Source organism: Montipora foliosa, unplaced genomic scaffold (genome assembly GCF_036669935.1).
Source record: "Montipora foliosa isolate CH-2021 unplaced genomic scaffold, ASM3666993v2 scaffold_464, whole genome shotgun sequence".
In the NCBI taxonomy this organism is placed as follows: domain Eukaryota; kingdom Metazoa; phylum Cnidaria; class Anthozoa; order Scleractinia; family Acroporidae; genus Montipora; species Montipora foliosa.
The window spans coordinates 17501-37500 of record NW_027179772.1 but is presented as its reverse complement, the minus strand read 5'-3'; the positions used below and the strand labels follow the sequence as shown (position 1 = coordinate 37500).

At 39.3% G+C, this 20000-nt stretch overlaps 1 pseudogene; it reads left to right on the top strand.

Annotated features, from left to right (window-relative positions):
• The first annotated feature begins 620 nt into the window (after positions 1-620).
• On the top strand, positions 621-19794 carry LOC137989529 (uncharacterized; annotated as a pseudogene).
• Positions 19795-20000: the final 206 nt, after the last annotated feature.

Here is a 20000-nt window from a genome sequence, read left to right as displayed (position 1 = left end):
TCTCAGTTTATGAGTCAAAATGCAAGTTAAGGATTGGAAATTTGGAAATAATTTGCAGAAGTGAGTTTTTCAAAAAGTATCAAAATTGTATGACTGTGAATGAGCCCATAGGGTGGATGCAATTTGAACTTTTTGAAAAACACAAGAGTGCAAATTACTTTCAAATTGAACGAGAAAGTCGTATGATTACTTTTTAATAACATACGTAACAAAATTACAGAGCAAGTGCCGGTTCGGAATTGACGCACGCGTATCATGTGATAAACAAATTTATTTCATCGACATACCTCAGTAATTTACAAACTTTACCAAGTTGATCAAAAAACAAAACACGATCAAATTCATTTTAACTCAACTCCCAACAAGCGTTCGAGCGTAAAGAAGTCAATTATGGCAAACTGAAGTCAATTGATCTCCAAGAGTTGAGAGACGACATATTTGATTCACTGGGGAGCTTACGAAACAAGAACGACGACGGCTATGAGGACTTTATTTAAAAATGATTAATAACTACCCATTCTCGAACAAGTGCTTAGGCTTAAATACAGCAAATTATATTAGTAGTGTCATTCTGAATCGCTGTCAAGGAAAGCATATAGCCTTTTTCTTGGTTGAATCACATGAGACATATTGTCGTGAAGGTTGAAAGTAAGCGAGCACTTGTGGAGCTTGAGAACTCATCGAGTTTGGAACGAATGATGGACCAGCCGAAGCTTGGTGGATCTGTTGAGGGCTTTGATGTACTACTAGTGTTGCTGAATTATAATTTCTCATTTAAATGGCCTAGGACTGATGTTGTTGTTCCTGTTCATCGGCTTCGTCGTAGTCATCGAGTGACTGCAGATGTCTGTGGCCCGTCACTTTTGCAATTTCTGATCGCTCAAGATTAGCCTTTTCAACCTGCTTTAAACTGTTTTTCTGGCACTGTCGTTTGAGAAACGCTCTTCACTAGACTTGTTCCCTTGGTTATGCTTTTCATCATGGAATTGATTTTGTTGACTCTCATCGGTTAAACTTTATACCACACTCTGTCGTCAACTCTGCCATCGGCTTTAATTGAGAGGTAGAATGGACCAGTATGCTGCATATTTACAGGTCTTCGGCTAATGTATTCTTTGACGAGTGCAACAGGACACCTCTCGGAGCTGGTAGCAACCATTCTTGGCTGAAATGACCTTTGTTTTGTAGTTAAACCGCCCTGCCTGGTCTTTGTTGGTCCTTCCGTAAACTCCACAAACTGAACGCTGTCTTCACTTTCGCATCGTGGAAGTCGTCCATCTTCATGCTGTAGTGCTCTTGCCTTCCCCTAAGACCAAAGTGTTGGGTGAATAGAAACCACATAGTATAGATCAGGGTTTCTGGAGTACCAGATCCAAATCTTTCACTTTCCCAAAGCTCCTCTTCCTCGGCATTTGTAACTTGTCGTGATGTGTTTGGGAGACTTCTACTGCAGGATAAACGTAGTTGCTGGGCTTTTCCTTCTAACACTTGCTTTGGCGATCTAAATTATCTGTTTCTGACAACAGAGAGCTGATACCTTTTTTTTTTTTCAAGTGGCAGTCGAGAGCTGTTATCATCGCTTTTATACACTCTGGCTCGTAGTCGTCTCCTTGCTGTTTTTTTACTTCAGCGTAGAAACTTTCCAGTAACTCCCGGCTCGTACTGTTCAATTTCCCACGATATTCCTTCTCTGAACACCTTTTTTTTCCCACAATCTCACCCAAAGTTCTGTACTTTTTTCTCGTGTTTTCGTTTTTTGCTTAGTTTTTAAATGCTTCCATAACGTTTTGAGTTTAAAAATCTGCTTTGGACGCCAGCCATCACGTCAACAAAACAAAAGATTTGATTGGTTCCTACCAAACCCAATTTTTTATCAGCCAATCAAAAGCGAGAAATCTGTAAGCAAATTGCGCTGTGTTAAATATTTTTGAAGTGAATTAACTCTTTTTTGCACCCTGTTAACAAAAAACAGCACTGCTCTCGGCCAATGAGAATCGAATAATTTTGTTATTTATGTATTATATTAGTATAGGTAATCACATGAGTTCGAGTGCAATTAATTTGAAATAAATAAGCACGAGTAATTTTTTTGTTCTACAAATTGCACTCACCTTACGGGCTCGTGCAATTTGCATGGGTGGTCTTTGAAAAAAAATTACAACTGCTTATTTATTCCAAATTGCACGAGAAAAATTATTTGATTACTTATGAATGGTATACATGAAAAAAATTGGAGATGGCTAAGCAGAACTAATGTATGCGTATCACACAATCAAGGAAAAATTGCGCCATAAATTGCGCCATCCAGGGCGCGCGCTTGATTTGAAAACAAAAGATTTGATTGGTTCTGGCAAAAACCTTCTTGTTTATTGGCCAATCACAATCCAGAATTTCGATTTGTAATTTGAACTGGTATTACACTTTTTGCACTGGGGTATTACACTTTTTTGCACTGTGTTACACTTGAACTGCACTGCTCTCAGCTGATCAGAATCCAGAAATTTTCTCATGTATATTATTTATGTAATTCGCGCAGTTTAAACTGTACACAAAGTGTACAACTTGAAATAAGTCATTATTTGATTGCACTTGGACCTTATTGTAAGTCTAGTTTGTTTACGCAATGTGATCGTTTGTTTCGCCTTTGAAGTGAAGTTATCTTAAATGTGAATTTGTTTCCCCGCTGATTACTTACCGTTTCTCTATTCATCGAGAAAGTGCCGCCTTGAAACGTACGTTTCTAAAACAGCGCTCATCATGTATGAATGTAGACAACACGAGTTTTGGCATATAAAAATTAAAAATAAATCTGCCATCTTGATGGTCAGGGGCACCCAACGTCAATTTTCGGAAAATATCTGTTCGGATGACGATTTGAGATCTAGAATTTTTGGAACATTTGTTGTAAAATTTCTTGCTTGCCTGCCTGTCCTAGGATTTTCGAACATCTAAAAAAATGGTATAATTGCCCTAAAAAGGCCACCTAGAAGTTTGGGAAGCCTTTTTTTTCTGCCTGAAATGTAAGTTTTGCTCCCTATACTTTTCGGATCACTAGACTTTCAGCTAGGAAATCCGAACAGATGAAAATTTTAGGTGATAAAAATACGTTTAACAATGCTATGTCTAAGTGGTTTTGAGCTATATTCTCGTTGGGTGGCCGTGAATGGTTTTTGATCGATGTAAAACGGCGCCTGTGGTGAAATAAATGCATCCGCTTTAGTTTGTCTCGAAGACAATCGAGAGGGTCAAAACAATGCCTGAAATAAAAGAGAGGAATAATCTTCTTCGTTGATTGCATCGAATTATTGAAATTATTCGTTGCCCCTACCAGGAGGAGCGATTTTCAGTGGTTTGCAGAGAATGAAAAACATAGTTGACTCGAGTCTTTCTCTGAAGGGCCGTTTTCCGCTCAACGAAGCGGCGCCATGAGCTGCAAAGCAGCGGGAGAAGAAAACAACGAGAACAACGTGCAACTGGAATGTAGCTTCCTTCACCACCTCAATATACTTATAGATTTCATTTTTGTCTGGCTTAGAATATTTTCAGTTAATTTACTTATCAATACGTTACAATTTCTCCTCTACTTTCTCAATTAAATTCTTGCCTGTGCTTTATCGCCTTCAAGGGAGGCTGTTTATCATGAAGTAATCCTGTGTCGACATCATTTGTAGTCCGAGGTTAACTAACCGAGCCACTAACTGTGATTTGAACAACGCTATTTCAACGTCGGATTAACAAACCTACGGTTACGAAATTTAAGCTCTGCGTTAAGCCTAACCTAAGGTTATCAACCCACTATTCAACAAACTGGCCCTGAACTTTACTCTGGATACATCAAAATCCGCTGCATATAAAAACGACCCAAAACAAATACGTTCCACACTAAAGCTTACGTATACCGTGGAGCTCACTGCTGCCTTCATCCGATATCACATTTGGAAGTTCAAGTTGCCACTGTCCATCTGTTACTATACCCGCAGAGGGTTTTGCCAGGCGAAATAGCTTCAATGACGTTCCGCCAACTTCCTTACTGAAGGGCTCGCTCTTTCAGTCCTAAAAATGCCGTTTGATGTTTTCTTTTTTTTCTTTTCAACTCAGACTCCTTTATGTTTTGATATGTCCACTGGAACGCGGCTATGGTGGCGCTCGATTGTGACTTCTTTATCTTTTTGAAAGAAAGTTACGATCATTTCTATAATTTCGCTTATGACTCGGCCTCATGGAAAAACAACGAAAAGACGACCGTACAGGCACAACAGTCAGAACAAGCAGTGAAAATACTGCAGCACTCGCGATTACAAGCCGCTGTTGGCAAATGAGCCCGCGCTCCTCCCGAAAAGGAGAGGAGAAACAGGTTACCTCTGGTGAAAGAAAGCCCACCAAAGGATGACATTTCCTAAGCTAGAAACAAATCATACAAAATACTATTGACATTTAAAAAAAGAGACACTTATTTCCGAATACAAACATCCTCACCATGTCGGACCATGTCGGAAAAATTATAACAATAGACTGCCATATAGCTCGGCAGAGGCAGGTACAACAACTACATCTGGATTACATGATTCACTGAAACGTGATCCTTAGCTTGCTAGCCTTGTACGTTTTGCTGGTCGATCAAAAAGGTGAAACTCGCTCGGAAAATCGTCTCAGAAGGTCGCGAGATTCTTCCCTTTGTAACCGTTCTGATGAGTTCTTTACAACAGACGGCTGTAGCTGTTAACAAACGAAAGAAAATTTGTTTGTGTTAAAATGTTCTCTTTTTTTGGTCAATGGTCATTTTACGTAGTGTCTGTGAAATGGGAAACGACCATTTTATTTCCGTGAAACGTGATGAAGGCCCCCTCGACCCCTACCTCCCATTACCATCCTCTGGAATGGCATTTAGTCTTAAGCTTACAAGAAGGCCAAGCTCTCCAAATGCAATTTAATTGTAGACCTAGAAAGGGTTATAAATTACTTTTGAGATTTCATTCAAAACCCTGAGCTTTGTGAGTCACTCATTAACTCAAACAACTCTTTGTGGAGTGACCAGGCGCAAATCGATATATTATTTTACAGTGTACATGTTGCAATAAACTTACAGCCATTGTAGACTTGAGAGTCCTGAGAAAACCTTTTCTGGGAGTTCAATCATTTCGTTGTTATCAAGCTTTCTAGAAATGAAATCATGGAAAGTAATGTATAAGAAACCATCCGCAAAGCTAAATAAGTTAACCGAGTACAAATTTATCTTCACGCTATTTTCCGTGAGATGCCTATGGAACACAGGCACCCCACGGCTAAAAACCCGTCTCGTATTTTTTTTTTTTTTTTTTTTAAGTATACTCATCAACATTAATTTAATTGAGCAATAACAGTGCAACGGGTCACAAAGCACCGTTTATTTTGGTTTTTCCCCAATCACAGCTTTACTCAATTCTAAAATAACAAGAAAGAATAGACAGTTGTTGGTTGTTACTAATATCGTAACACCTTCTCACTTCTCTTCAACTGTCAATGCTTTGCTGTTATTTTAAGATCGCTTTTCATATTAATATAGTACCCAGATCTCTTTATTTCGTATATAAGAGAACTTTAAAATGTAACGGTTACTTTTGAAAATGTTTGTAGAGAAGCATACCAAATGTTAAGTTAGTATAAAATGCATTTTTTTAAATGTTTATCTCCAAATGTTTAATATAGTTTATAGAGACTAAATTTTCGTGAGCATTGATCAAGAACATTTTGCTGAACGTAATATAAACTAAAAACTAAGTGTTCTCGTGTATTATTCGGAATCAATATACTTTTATGATGTTCTGAGGGTTGTAAAAGAGGAGGACTGCTTGAGAAACAACTGTGAAATTGTTACTAGTATCCACTAACTACGAATTCATTCGATACTTTGTCATTTTCAACAGTTTAAGGCCCCGTAAACGCGTATCCAGAAATTTTTGTATCTGCATTTTTTTCGGATTAAAAAATATCCGCGTCCAAATGTAGCGTATTCTAATCGTTTTCGAATCGTTTTCCTTGTCCACACGTATCGGGACACTCTAGTGCCCTGTGCTTTTGACAAAAACTTTGCTTGCTAATAATGCGCAAAGTCGTATGTTGACACCATTTTCTCTGTTTTGTTTACGAGTTACACGAGAGAGTCTTTCAAGGTGCAAGGTCGATGCGCCATATTGATTTTAAGACTGGATCCGATAGTGTCACATTGGCGAATTCGAAAATTTGCTGATACGACCGTCCACACGCATCCGAATTCGCAGCGTATTCAAAAATCTGCACTCTGGAGACCGTATTGGGAAAAAAAATGTGGATACAAATATTTCCGGATATGTGTCGACAGGGCTTAAAAGTAACGACTGTCTTTTTATTAGGTTTCAAAAAGTAATTTTTAAGTGTTTCTTCCTCACAAAAATGCGAACCCCAAGGTCAAATAAAAGGTTACGTTGCACCAAAAAAACAAACAACAACAACAACAACAAAAACAAAAAAGAGACAGTGGAATAGACGCTTTAGTCGTAAGTTTAGAAGGCCAAGCTCCAAATGCAATACTTCTCCATCTCATTTAAAACAGCTGCGTCAGACACTTATAATTTAATCAAACAAATCTTTGTGAAGTTACCAGGCGCATAGACATATAATTTTTTGAAACATTATTTGGGGCATTATACTTATAGCCGTTGTATACTTGTGAGCCCTGCCCTTTTCGGGGAGTACAGTCATGTTATTGTTATCAATGAAACCGTGGAAAGCAATGTATAAGAAACCTTCCCCAAACCTGAGTTAAAGTAGTACTAAATTTTCTTAATAATACCACTTTTTAACGACAACTTAGCAACATTACTCAAAGTAGTATGGTAGGGATCATCCGGCCTAATTTGCCAGCACCTTGCAAAAATGGAGGTTGTATTTAACTGATCCCCACTATACTACTAGGAGTGATGTTGCCGCTATTTTAAGAGAGTCCAAAGTTCGCAACACAGCCAGCCGACGGTACTTTTTTTATTTTGGTCGATTTTTTGTCAGGTTTCCCACGACCCCACCGCGCGCCAGCAGCGCAAAAGCAATATCTTAGTCGTCGAAGGAGGAAAGGACCACAAGCAGGAGGTCGGGCCACTGAATAGTTTTTAGTGGCCCAGCAGTTTCGAATGGACGATGATGTCCCATGTCATCGCACCCAGCACTAAGGAGTTGCATGTCAGGTAGCTGGTATCTCTGCCTGTAGTCATCCAGATAAAGGAGTTTTATTTTATTCCGAATCCCAAGCCCCACTTTTTGTTTGAGGTATATCGCATTGCGCGCGAGGCATACCATCACTGCGATCTTTGTAGCTCACTACGTCTAAGGGTTGCACCAGTTTTCGGTCTGGTTTGTTTTTGCACCCCTTAGCATCGCCTCCTTTTTTTGACAAACAGCGTAATCAATATCATGCCTCGTTGCAATGGCATCTGTTTTGCTAGTGGGCTGTAGATAAATTTGTAAGATTTCACCGTTGTCTGGATCGTATTTTTTTGTTTGCCGAGTGGATTGTAAGGTCCAGTGTAATTATGGTCGGGCAGGGCTATAAAAAATATGGGAACAGTTGCCATTTTGGACAGCAGCAACAACAACAACAACAACAACAACAACAACAACAACGATTAGTTTGTCCATTAATTAGACAGAAGCAATACAAGATGTTATAAATATGGCGGAGAAAGTCGGTAAACAGGGCACCCAAAATAACTACATGAGGCTAAACCAGTCGGGTGCCCTTTCTGAATACATGAATGAGTACAAGTGTAGTATATTTGGTATAATGTATAAACTTAGGAAAAAAAAAACTATTAAGAAAATAACCCAAAAGCGGTGATAAATATTGTATTCCAAAGCACTTTTTTTTCTAGAACTTGACGTTTCGTATGCTAGTCAACATACATTTTCAAAAGTGACCATACGTTGACTAGCATACGAAACGTCAAGTTCTATATAAAAAAAAATGCGTTGGAATACAATGTTTATCACCGCTCTTTGTGTTATTTTCTTAATCAAGCTACGATGGCCTAAGAACAAGAGTTTATTTTAAAAAAAAACAATTAATCAAAGCTTATTTCCCATTTTCAAATCAAAGGTTAAGTTGTGCCTCGAAAAACAAAAAAGAGCAAAAAACAAAATATGTTGTGGAATGGCATTTGGCCAAGCCCCAAGTTATATACCTAAACTAAAAGTGGTATCACCTACTTCTCAGAAGTTCATTTCAGCTGTGTGAGTAACTTTACAGCTAACTCATACAAATTTTTATGGAGTGATCAGGCGCCTGGCCATATAATGTTTTGAAAGATTATTTAGGCCACTATACTAAATGAACGAAAAAGAAATTTAAACGCATTACAGGTCAATTGAATGGCCTTTAACCCTGTTTTAACGACTTTAACTTGGCTTATGTGCCACAGATGAACGCTAATCATTGTTGGAATTTTGCTCCATGATTTTACAAAAGAAAGGACCAGATCCATGAAGGTGCAAATCAAGTTTACGTAACTAAGTTGCTTTTCATCTGCCATTATTGTGGAACAGCCTGCCTGCAAATGTTAGAGACATCCATGACTTTTTGGTTTTTTAACGAACTATGAAGACTTATTTATTTAGGAAGGCCTGTTATTGTTGGATTGCAATTGACTACTTTTTAAATTATTCCTTTCAAGTATTCTTAAGTATATTTTATTGTAATTAATAGGGGTAGTTTAAGTTGTAAGGCGCATTTGATCATATTCAGATGCTAATTTGCGCCTAATAAGTAATAAACTATTATATTATTAATTATTATCATCATTTTTCCATCAAAGTTTTCATTCGACAAAACGGTGAATATCAGTGAAGATTGCCGCCAAATTTACCTTTTGGGACAACCGCTGACCAAACTCAATAATAGCACTTGTGTGGTTTATAGGAAAGTAGTGTGTCGGTGAGGACTTTATTGCAATAAAGGTTGACCAATCTATAATTCCTTCACTAACCTGCACACAATTGCAAAACATCTCGTAACTGACAAACCCAGCAGCTCAAGGGAAAAGTAACTTGATCTCTTTTCGCTCACGGGTCAATTCTATGCCTAATTCTGCGCGTTCAGAGGTTATTATGGTTCATAATTTTAGATTTACCTTAACCAACCTCGGATTTCTAGAGTATTTTAAACATATTTTTCTTTTCAGTAATACGTTCGGGAACCGGATTTTATTTTTATTGATATCATTTTAGTCAAGATAGTAGGACTGTTTAGAATGCGTTTATTATTTTTTCGGCAAACCAAGAAAGGACCGCTTGGTCTAAATGTGCAGAGCATACCAAATAATATGCATTTATTACATACTTCAAGACCTTTTCTGTATTTTACTGACAGTCTACATTTGCTTTGGTTTATTGGTTGTTAGTAATGGAATTATTAACAGGCTTTTACCAAAAAATAATAAATGTAAGAGCATTCGACGAACCCGTTTCACTGTCATCTCTCCCATGTTTGCCGTGTTGCACGTTGACCACACTTTCTTTGCCATCGGTTCAATTTTAGAAAATTAACAGAAGTTATGAATCTACATACGTAGAACGGTTCTGGAAATGATTCCGTGGCCATATGACGTCGGAGATACCCCATTTTGAGTTTGAGGCCACCATGTTGGAATGGGGGGAGTCGTCAAATATTTACCAATAACGTCAACAAAGAAACGATATTTTCTTTAAAAATTCGTAAACGAAGACAAAAAAGCTAAGATAAGTTGAAACATTAAAGAAACGAGAAAAAAAAAAAGACCACCAAAATATAAAAAATTAAAAGTGCTTCCCGTGAAAATGTCAACTATATATAAATAAAATTCTGACACGTCAAAATCCCATTGAAATTTTAGAAAATGTCACGAAATTTGCTGATCGTTTGCTCAACCACTTCAAAGTTATGAAAATTGAAAGTCAGCGTCCTTCCCAACCATCCCTCCAAGGAACTAGGACTAATTAAGGTAAGGCTATGGCTATCTTTAAAACGAAGAACGGGGAATCAAAGAATGTAGAACGAGGAATGGGGAATGAGCAATGGGGAACGGGGAATCTTTAAAAGCGGGAATCTTTAAAATGAGGAATCTTTAAAAGCCGGAATCTTTTGAACGGGTAATGTTTAAAAGCGGGAAGCTCTGGGAATTATTGATTAATCAACTAAAATCGATTTATTGATTGTAATTAACCTGTCGAACCTGTCATCAAGTCCGAGCCGCCATCTTGAATCTGTAGCCGAAGCTGCCTCAAGACGGTCTACAACAGCAAGGCGACAATATAGTAGCTCTGAGCTTAAATCCATCAGAGCTTCTCAGCCCAAGTCCCGTCTACCTGTGGAACTTTGGACAACATTAGGAGATCTTGAAATAAGAAAACGCTGTAGATCGAAGAGAGCCGGCCGAGCAAAGATACGTGGGATCCCTGTGGGTGATACCACAGGCACTACCCCTACAGTTCTCTCAGAGCTCGTCACGCTCTAAGTCAAGGTTCCCCTCCATGCTCTGAAGCAACGTGAGATCCTTGCCTTCAAAGATAACCGAACTGCAGACCGTTGTCAAGGCAGTTAAGGCAGGAATTGTTTGCGTTACAGAAACTTGGCTAAATGACCTGACTCCTGACCCTTCAGTGGAAATTCCGCGGTTCCTCTGCTTCAGAAATGATAGATCTGGAAGACCGGGCGGTGGTGTGTGTGCTTATGTCGACTCAACTTTTCCCTGTCAGAGATGAATCGAGCACGAAGATCAAGACATTGAGTCACTATGGATTAATATAAGACCATTCAAGCTGTCTCGTTGTGTGTCAGCCATTTTTTTAGAAGTTATTTACCACTCAACGTCTTGTGCTGCGGATGACAATGTGGCTCCTATTGACCACATAAAAAAGGTGTCTGAAGCATTCCTCTTAAAACATCTTGATGGCTTAATTGTTATCAATGGCGATTTCAATCCTACTACAATAGGCATATCTGGACTATCAATCTAGCTCAGAACTGGGCTCAGTCGTATTACGAAGGTTTTGACAAAAGATACTGGAACTTTAGATTGATGCCTCACCAACAAGCGACCCCGAGCAGTTACCAAAGATTGGTAGGAGCCATAATTACACTTTTCTTGTCACTCAAAGGAAGATTTTTGGTCTCGTGACCTGCGTACTAGTAGCCTTCACGCTTTTGGAAGATGGATCACCAATTTCGACTGGAGCCCAGTGCTTAACTTGTCCAGAGTGTCTGAAAAATTCGATCTTTTCAGTCAAACCCTTCTAAACGCCATTGATTCGTACCTTCCCCTGCGTCGGGTTAAGGTGTGCTCGTCCGACAAGCCCTGGGTCTCAAATAAGCTTAGACGGTTTATTACGCAGAGGCAAAAAGCGCTGAAATCCCTTGACAAGGATTTTTCCCTGTACAAGGAACTGCGTAACAAGACCCAAGAGGAATGTCGCACTTGCAAAAGAACGTACTACGAGAACAAGGTGTCTAACCTAAAGGACAGCAATTCGACCAGATGGTGGCGTGAGATTAAAGACCTGGGTGGGCTGCGTGGCGACAGCTCTGACTGGTGGCAGCAGATGCTTGGGAATGAGTTCCCTTCCACTGACTCCCTGTGTGAAAAGTTCAACAACTTCCTCTTCGATCTGACATCCCACTTCTCGCCACTCCAGCCCCCGGATGATGTCGCCACCATTCCAGTCCCTGATCATGAGGAGTTGCTAGTGTCAACTCACCAAGCCTTCTGTGCACTGAGATCTATAAAAGTAAACAAGTCACCTGGCCCTGACAAGGTACCTAACCGCATATGGAAAGAGTTCGCTTTCGAACTTGCCCCAGTGGTGCGTGACCTCTACAACACTTCCTTGGTCGAGGGAGTTGTTCCCTGTGCGTGGAAGCAGTCCATCGTCGTACGTGTTCCCAAGGTCAACCCCCCAAAAGTGCTGGAAGGGGACTTGAGACCTATATCCTTGACCGCACTCCTTGCTAAAATAATGGAGGGCTTTACCAACGACTCCTTAGCTAGGCAGGTGCTAGGTCAGTTAGATATCAAGCAGTTCGGTGTAAAAGAAAAATGCACTACGCATGCGCTTGTGTACCTTTTCCATTCCATACTGCAGTTTTTGGACAGGGGTAACACCTCTATTCGGATTTTCTTTGCCGATTTTTCCAAGGGCTTTGACCTCGGTGGATCACAATGTGCTTTTGGAAGAGTTGCACGTTCTCAATGTACACCCGTCCATTATTAGATGGATAGGTGCCTTCTTGTCTGAGAGGTCTCAAAGAGTAAGGGTAGGGAAATCATTATCATCATCTCCTTTTGGCTTAGGTATATTAATAAGTGGAATGATCTGCCAGAAAATTTAGTTCATTGTAATTCTGTCAGTAAATTTAAGAAAGGTCTTAAAAGTTATTTATACAACGTGACTCAGTAATCTTTTTTATCTATTCATTTTTCTTTACTCTTTGTAAATATTCTACATTTTCTCCATGTTTATAGTTCAAATATTTTTAATGACAGTATAATGTATTTATATTTTATAGTTTCTCACTATTTCTATATATAATGTTTATTAATATATTATATGTGTTTTATTCTAATCTGTTTTGGGGGTTGCCGTATATGAGGATTCAGTTTTTCCCTGGCAGCACCCTTTTTGCGATGTTCTTTGCAAATAAAGTTGTTATAAATAAATAAATAAAAATATATACCTGTATCCCTTAACAGAGGAATTCCCCAGGGTACAAAATTAGCCCCCTTGTTGTTTACCATTTTAGTTAACCGTCTAGTTGCCACCTGGCCGTGTAGACTAAAGTATGTAGATGATACTACCGTCTTTGAGGCAATTCCGAGATGTAGCCCGAGCTACCTCCCACTTATTGTAAACGATATTTCTTGCTTTTCCTCTCTCCGAAGAATGCGCCTTAACCCTAAAAAATGTAAGGTTATGGATATTAATTTCCTCCAATACCAGCCTGGTCCCCCGGCCCCTATTACCATCAAGGGCTGCCCTGTCCATCAGGTGCAGACGTACAAGTTCCTTGGAGTCCATGTTTCTCACGATCTATCATGGAACGCGCATGTAGAGCACATAGTCATCAAAGCCTGTAAACGCCTTTATGCCCTTCGTTTGCTTAGGAAATCCATTTACTGCGCCCTCATCTGTTCAGTGCTTGAATACCCTGCGCCTGTATGGGCTGCACTCCCCCTGTATCTTGACAACCTGATTGAGTCTATGCAGCGCAAAGCCCTCCGCATAATGTTCCCGGCCGCCGACTATAACAGTCCCTTGTATCAATCTGGGCTTAAAACGCTGAATGACAGACGTAAGGAAATATGTACGAATTTTATATCTTATGTACGAGGTAATGGTCTGGAGCCAATATGCTCCTTACTCCCAGGTATTGTAAAGCAACCCCATGACTACGGGCTACGAGTCTGGGAGTACTCCCCAGTCCCGCCCTAGGGCGGACACTGACCGTCTAAGGAACTTTATTACTCACAGATATGCGTAGAGACTTTGGAACCAATGTCTATGTTAGCCATTAGTGTGAATAATTTATATGTATTGTAATTTTTATGTTGTATATGTATTGTACCAAGGCTGACACCACTGTAATCCAGCTTTTGTGCTGCAAGCGTGGTAAATAAACACTATCTATTTATCTATCTATCTATCTATCTATCTATCTATCTATCTATCTATCTATCTGATTATATCGCAAGCTAAAGCATATCTGTTTAGCGGGCTAGTGGAGCGGCTCAAACCTCGATTCTTACTCTTTGAGATCTGCTACACCGACAGAAGAATCAAACCGCCTTGATTCATCTGAACTCCACTCTGTGAAGATTTTAAATTGAGTCTCGCAGCAATAAATATTTGTCCTACCGTTATCAAGTACTAATGCAAAGACGTACTACTTAACGACAGATATATGGCACACACAATGGGTTCTTGGTTTTGTGATAGACAACCTTTGAATTTTAAGCTTTGTTTAACACGACATTTACACGGCGGCCGAGAGAGCTGTAATGTTTGCTAAAAGTGATGTATTTCATGGAATTTGGCTATCTCAACAGGATCATGACTAAAACAACACACGAGTACATACGGGTAACATACGAGTAACATACGGAACATACGGAACATACGGAACATACGGATACATACGAATACTTAGGACTAACATACGACTAACATACGATTAACAAAATACACGTTTTTACCCCCAGGTAAAGGGGGTTCTTTGGTCACTCTGCGACCGTGCTTGTGTAAACTACTCCATGCACAAAAATGTGCGAGCATACCCTTGCCGTGGCGTAAGTCACTGACAAGTTAGACGGGTTTATCAACTGGTATAGACGATCAAGAAGGGTTCCTAAGATGATAGACATGGCCGTTAGTGGAGGTCCAAAATGTGCAGGAAAAAAGACCAAGCAAACGGAAGAGGACAAAGGCCAAATCTCAGCCTGTCCACGAGACCGCTGATTTACTTGACGATCCGTCAACGCATTCTCCTAAACATGCTAAAGAGGACTCCCACGCACTTAATGATCAGCGCCCCCCGATGGCGTTCGCCAATCAAATACCTGCAATTCATGTAAATCACCGAAGTAGTGAGCTAGCAAACCGCAATTAGGGCCATATCCCCCCAGGCTTCGACCCAAGTTTTTCCCAGTCTTCTGCTCCCCATAACCATATCGGTTTGAGCAACAATTTGCACTCAGCTGTTGCTCTGTCAAACGGTGTTTTTCTAGCAAGTCACGGTCAGTACCCCTCTTCATTTATCAATCATAATACCGCATTAACAAGTCACTTGGAGGTTAAAAACACCAGCGTCATTTACTCAAATCAACAGCAGCAGTCCTATGCAGGTCAAGTTATTGGAATGCCGGGTCCAAACACCAGTTCTTTCCAGCTGAAGTGGGTAGCAGGCATTATAGTTACACGATGTTATGGCTGCGGTGGCGACATTCAGAACCCTCCAGAAGATATCTTTACAGTGTATAGGGACATTCCGCGATATCGTGATCGCTACACTGGTCAGCTACACTGCACAGAAACGGAAAGGGATTTGTTGAAAATTAACCAAGATATAGCTCCTTTGCCCGCTTAAAGAAACCGTTGGAAGGGTCTGTTTGTTTTAGTTTCCCTTCAGAATAGCCTGCCTGCGAATACAGTCACCTCTCCTAGGCCTCGCTCCCTGTCACTTGGGACGCGTGAAACCTCCCAGTGACGAGGTGCGAGGAGAGGAGGCTGTATTCGCAGGCTAACTGCATACTAAAAAGGGAAAAAATATTTATTTCTTTTTTTTCCCGTTTTAAAGATCCCCGCTTTAAAGATTCCCGCTTTCAAAGATTCGCCATTTTAAAGATTCTTCATTTTATAGATTCCCCGTTCCCCGTACCGTACCCCATTCCCATTTCCTGATTCCCGATTCCCCGTTCCTTATTTTAAAGATAGCCTAAAGCTATGAACCATTCGGTAAGATAATTTGGTGCTTACCAAAGCCTCCGAGATATTGGCCCACGTCTATGGGTGAAAGCAGTGCTAAACAACTCCTGGTACAACATATAAAAGATAAACATTTACTTTTGTTATCACGGATTCGGCAACTTATTTTTAGCCAATAGCACAATCGTCTTTTGGGCGAGAGGGAACTGGCCAGGCCCTTAGGCAGGATCATTGTTGAGTCTGTGCGTGTTAGCGCCGATTACAAGAAAGTTTAAAGGGTCCTGAGACGAGGTCCAGTTAAGAGATGTTTTGCAATTGTGTGCAGGTTTAGCGTGGAGGAATTCTAAATTTCAAAACTCTTATTGCAATAAAATTCTAAATCCTCACCGACACACTCCTCCTCACCCAGCTGTCAACTGTACCTCACAAGTGCCATTATTGAGGTTGGTTAGCGGCTGTCCCAAAAGGTAAATATGGCGGCAACCTTCATTGATGTTCACCTTTTTGTCGAATGAAAACGTCGATGGAAGAATGATAATGGCAGAACTTGATTTTTTTGTAAAATCATGGAGCGAAATTCGAGCACTGATTAGCGTTTATCTCTGGCAGGTAAGCCAAGCTGAAGTCGTTACAAAGAGGGCTTATTTTCCTTCAATTGACTTGTAATGCATTTATATGTTTTTTTCCTTTATTGATGGTTGTTTTAGATCTATTTGAGTGTGAGGTTTGGTGCAACGCTTCCTGTCAACGAGTCTTTCAATAGGGAGCCAAAACTTGGAGATCGCTGAAATTAGGCTGAGTTCAGAGAGCTATAAATACTCCATCAAGGACGGGAAGCAAGATTTCTCTCCGTGATGAAATTGTTTATGGTACATACTTACCAGCTGCGTTGGTTTGATTGAAAAATACCGCCTCTGTTTTTTTTTTTATAAATAGCGTTTGAAGTTGTTCGCCTATCTGATCAGGCTGTACAATAGGGGTCTCTTTGATGGCGTCATTTAATTTTTAAGGTCGCCGTTGTGCATTCAAAAGACATGGAGTAACTCACCATTTTTTTTTTATTGTACAGGGTTCGTTAGTTCTTGATAAATTGGTCTTCAATGTTGAGTCAAATGAAATCCTCGATATAGAGCGCCAGAGGCAAAAATCCCTCAAAACTCGAATAATTGATAAGATCCGATCAAGCGGATTGCGGTTTTAGTACAAGCACATGAAAGTCATGAAATACACAAGAAATGAGCGAAATATATTTTTCAAACCAAATCGACCGGACTGCTTTTACGGAGACAGCCTTTTCTCAGTTGTTGTTGCTGTTGCTTTGCTCCGTCGTTTCGTTAATTGTGTTTCATTGTCCCTGAAAAGCCCCTAAGGGGAGCGGAAACTAAGTATGTATGTATTGATGATGAAAATTTCTCTAAACGTATCATGAACTAAATGTTTCTTTTTCACCTTATTAAAAATCAATACACTTTTATGATGTTCTGAGAGCTCTCAAATTGAATTACTGTTTGAGATCTATAAAAGAATTACTCAAACCTAATAATTACGAATTCCTTCGATATCTTGCCATTTCCAATACTTGAAAAGTAACGACTGCTTCTGTCAGTAGCGATCGTTTTATTACTGTCATTATTATTATTACATATGCTATTTTCTCGCAAAAAAATGGTACCAAAAGTTGTACCAGAAAACAAACGAAACAAAAAACACACAACAAACACAAATTGCAGTGGAATATCATAGTAGCTTAAGGACGTTCGCGCCAAAATCTTCCTACGGTGAGATTTTCTTCATTTCTCGCCTAGAGTTAGGTCATAAAGTACTTACTCCAAAAATGAAAAAAAAAATGGGGGTCACCGACTTTGTTTCGGAGAAAATGGCAGTGGAAAAATGCCTTAATTTCGAGAAATCGGTCATAATAGCGAGATGTAGGCTCATCTGCTCATCCATCGAAAATCATAAAAATAAACTGTTGGAGTGAAAGTTTCCGCGCATAGGTTTTTAGGACGAGGACGAAAATACTCCTCAATTTTCACGAAAGTAAAGAACAAGAACTTTAAAAACATGCGTTCACTTTGAACTTAAGTTCGTAGGGTAATAAAAACATTAAAAAGAAATAGCCCCATTAAATTTACGCACTGGTTCGTCCTCGAGTTTTCCAAACTTTCAGCAACTAGTCTACTTGATCAATTACCTTTTCTTGAGCTTTTCCATCCTCCCTCTCACTTCTCTTTGAAGTTTCATGATGATTCGGAAATAAATGTGCCATTCTTTTGCCGGCCTGGAATTTTTTCATCGGCGTTTTTGTCGCCATGTTATTTTAATTGATGCTTGAAAAATTTGTATGAAAGTCAAGTAGACTAGTGCACGACTGATAAAACCTCGCGAATATCAGTCGTGCAGTAGTCTACTTGACTTTCATAAATATTTTAAATCAATTTTGATTCATCACGATCTTCTCTGATCCAACGCTGTGCAAGACTTATCGTCCACGGTTTTTCCAAATGGTTTTAAAACCTCAACTTCACTAATGCTCGAAGTAATTCGTGACATATTACAGTCGCGTTACCTGCGCAGTAACGTTGCGCACAAACAATTAGCGCGAACGTCCTTAAAAAGCCAAGCTCCAAATGCAATTCAATTGTAGACTTGAAGGGGTTATCAACTACTTCCTAGATTTCATTTAAAACAGGTGTGTGAGTCACTAATAACAAATCTTTTCTAAAACGACCAGGCGCATAACGATATATTTTTTGAAAGTTTATATATAGTTGGGGCACTATACTTACAGCCGTTCCAGACTTGTGAGCCCTGAGAACACTTTTTCATGGAGTTCACTTATTTCATTGTCATCAAGAAATCTAGAAATAAAAGCATGGAAAGCAACGCTTAAGGTACAAGTAAAAATTTATTTCAATACTACGTTTAATTAAAGGCATACTTGGCAACATTACACAACTCTAATTAAGCTAAAACAGTGCAATGAGTCCTGATGTAACTTTTTGGTTTCGTTGTCAGCTTTCGCTGGTATCGATTCCTGACTCATCAGGGAATCGGATAAAACAGTTTGGAATATCCTGGTGATATTGCAATATACCGAGAATGGGGGAAAGTAAAACCCGGGATTAGTAAGAACTTTAACTTGAGTTCTCACCAGAGCTGTTCATTCACTAATTAACCTGCTACTAAGAGACATCAAACGGTAACTTCAATCCAGTTGTTCTTAGTCCCAATAAGTTCCCATGGCAATCATAACGGCTTAGATCTCAGAGCGGCAAAATCAAACGAAAATGGACGACATTATACCATTAGGTATCAATAGTGTTTTTGACGTAAATTGTTTTTAAATTAGAGGAGCGTATGAGATCTCTATGGCAAAAAGGCTTTAATTTTTTTTTTCTTAACGCAATTCTATCTGCAGTGAACACATCCATAACTTGACTGCATGGTGATAAACTTGCAGCTGTTTTAGCTTTGGAAGTCCGCGTCGGACAAAACCTTTTCTTTTTTAGTTCATTTCTGTTTAAAAATATAAAAAGCGAAACAAACAAAGAGGAAAGAAAGAATTGTGACGCGAATTTATTGTAAACAACACTTATACGGCTTATCACGTATCCAGTTGACGATACAACAGCCTTGGAGACGGTACCAAAAGAGGGTGAAAGCCACGCCCAAAATATAGCAGATTGTGTTATTGAGTGGTCGCGAGAGAATAGAGTTCACTTAAATTCTGATAAGTGCAAAGAGCTTCGGATCTCATTTTCTAAAAGGCGCGTTTTTCGATCCCATAGTAATTGAAGGCAAAGAGCTAGAGGTAGTTGGTAGTGTAAAGCTCCTGGGCCTCAATATAGCTAGCGACTTGACCTGGAACAGTCATATATTAGAAGTAATCAAAAGGCCAGTAAGAGGCTGTATCTTTTAGTACAACTAAAGAGAGCTAGGGTTCCCGTACAAGACCTAGTGCTTTTCTACACATCATGTGTAAGATCTGTAACGTAGTACGCAATACCTGCCTTCTATAATGCGCTTCCGCTATATTTGAAGAATGAGCCTTTACGCATTGAGAAAAGGTCAATTTCCATTATAACTGGGGGCGATTGCGCGGTTGCTCAAGATTTAGAAATACGACCTATCTTGGAGCATTATGAATTTCTATGTCACAAGCTTTTTAAAGGTATCTTAGACAACCCTAGCCATAAGTTAAAGGCGCTTCTTCCAACAATACACAAACCGAGCTACAATTTCAAAAATAAGCGCCATTTTAATATGCCACGCCTTCGCACTTCCAAAACGATGAACACTTTTATATTTGCTATGGCGAGAAAGTTTAATGGCTAGATTTTTATCGATATGATATCCCTTTTACTGTTGTTACGGTGCGCGATAATAATAGTAAAAATAATAATGATAATGATGATACTTTTATAATTAATTTACATTTATAGCCAATATATTTTATTTAATTATTATTATGTTATAATATTGTAAATTGCTAGTATAATAAGATGTATAAATAGTTTTATAAATTTTTAAATTTTTGATTG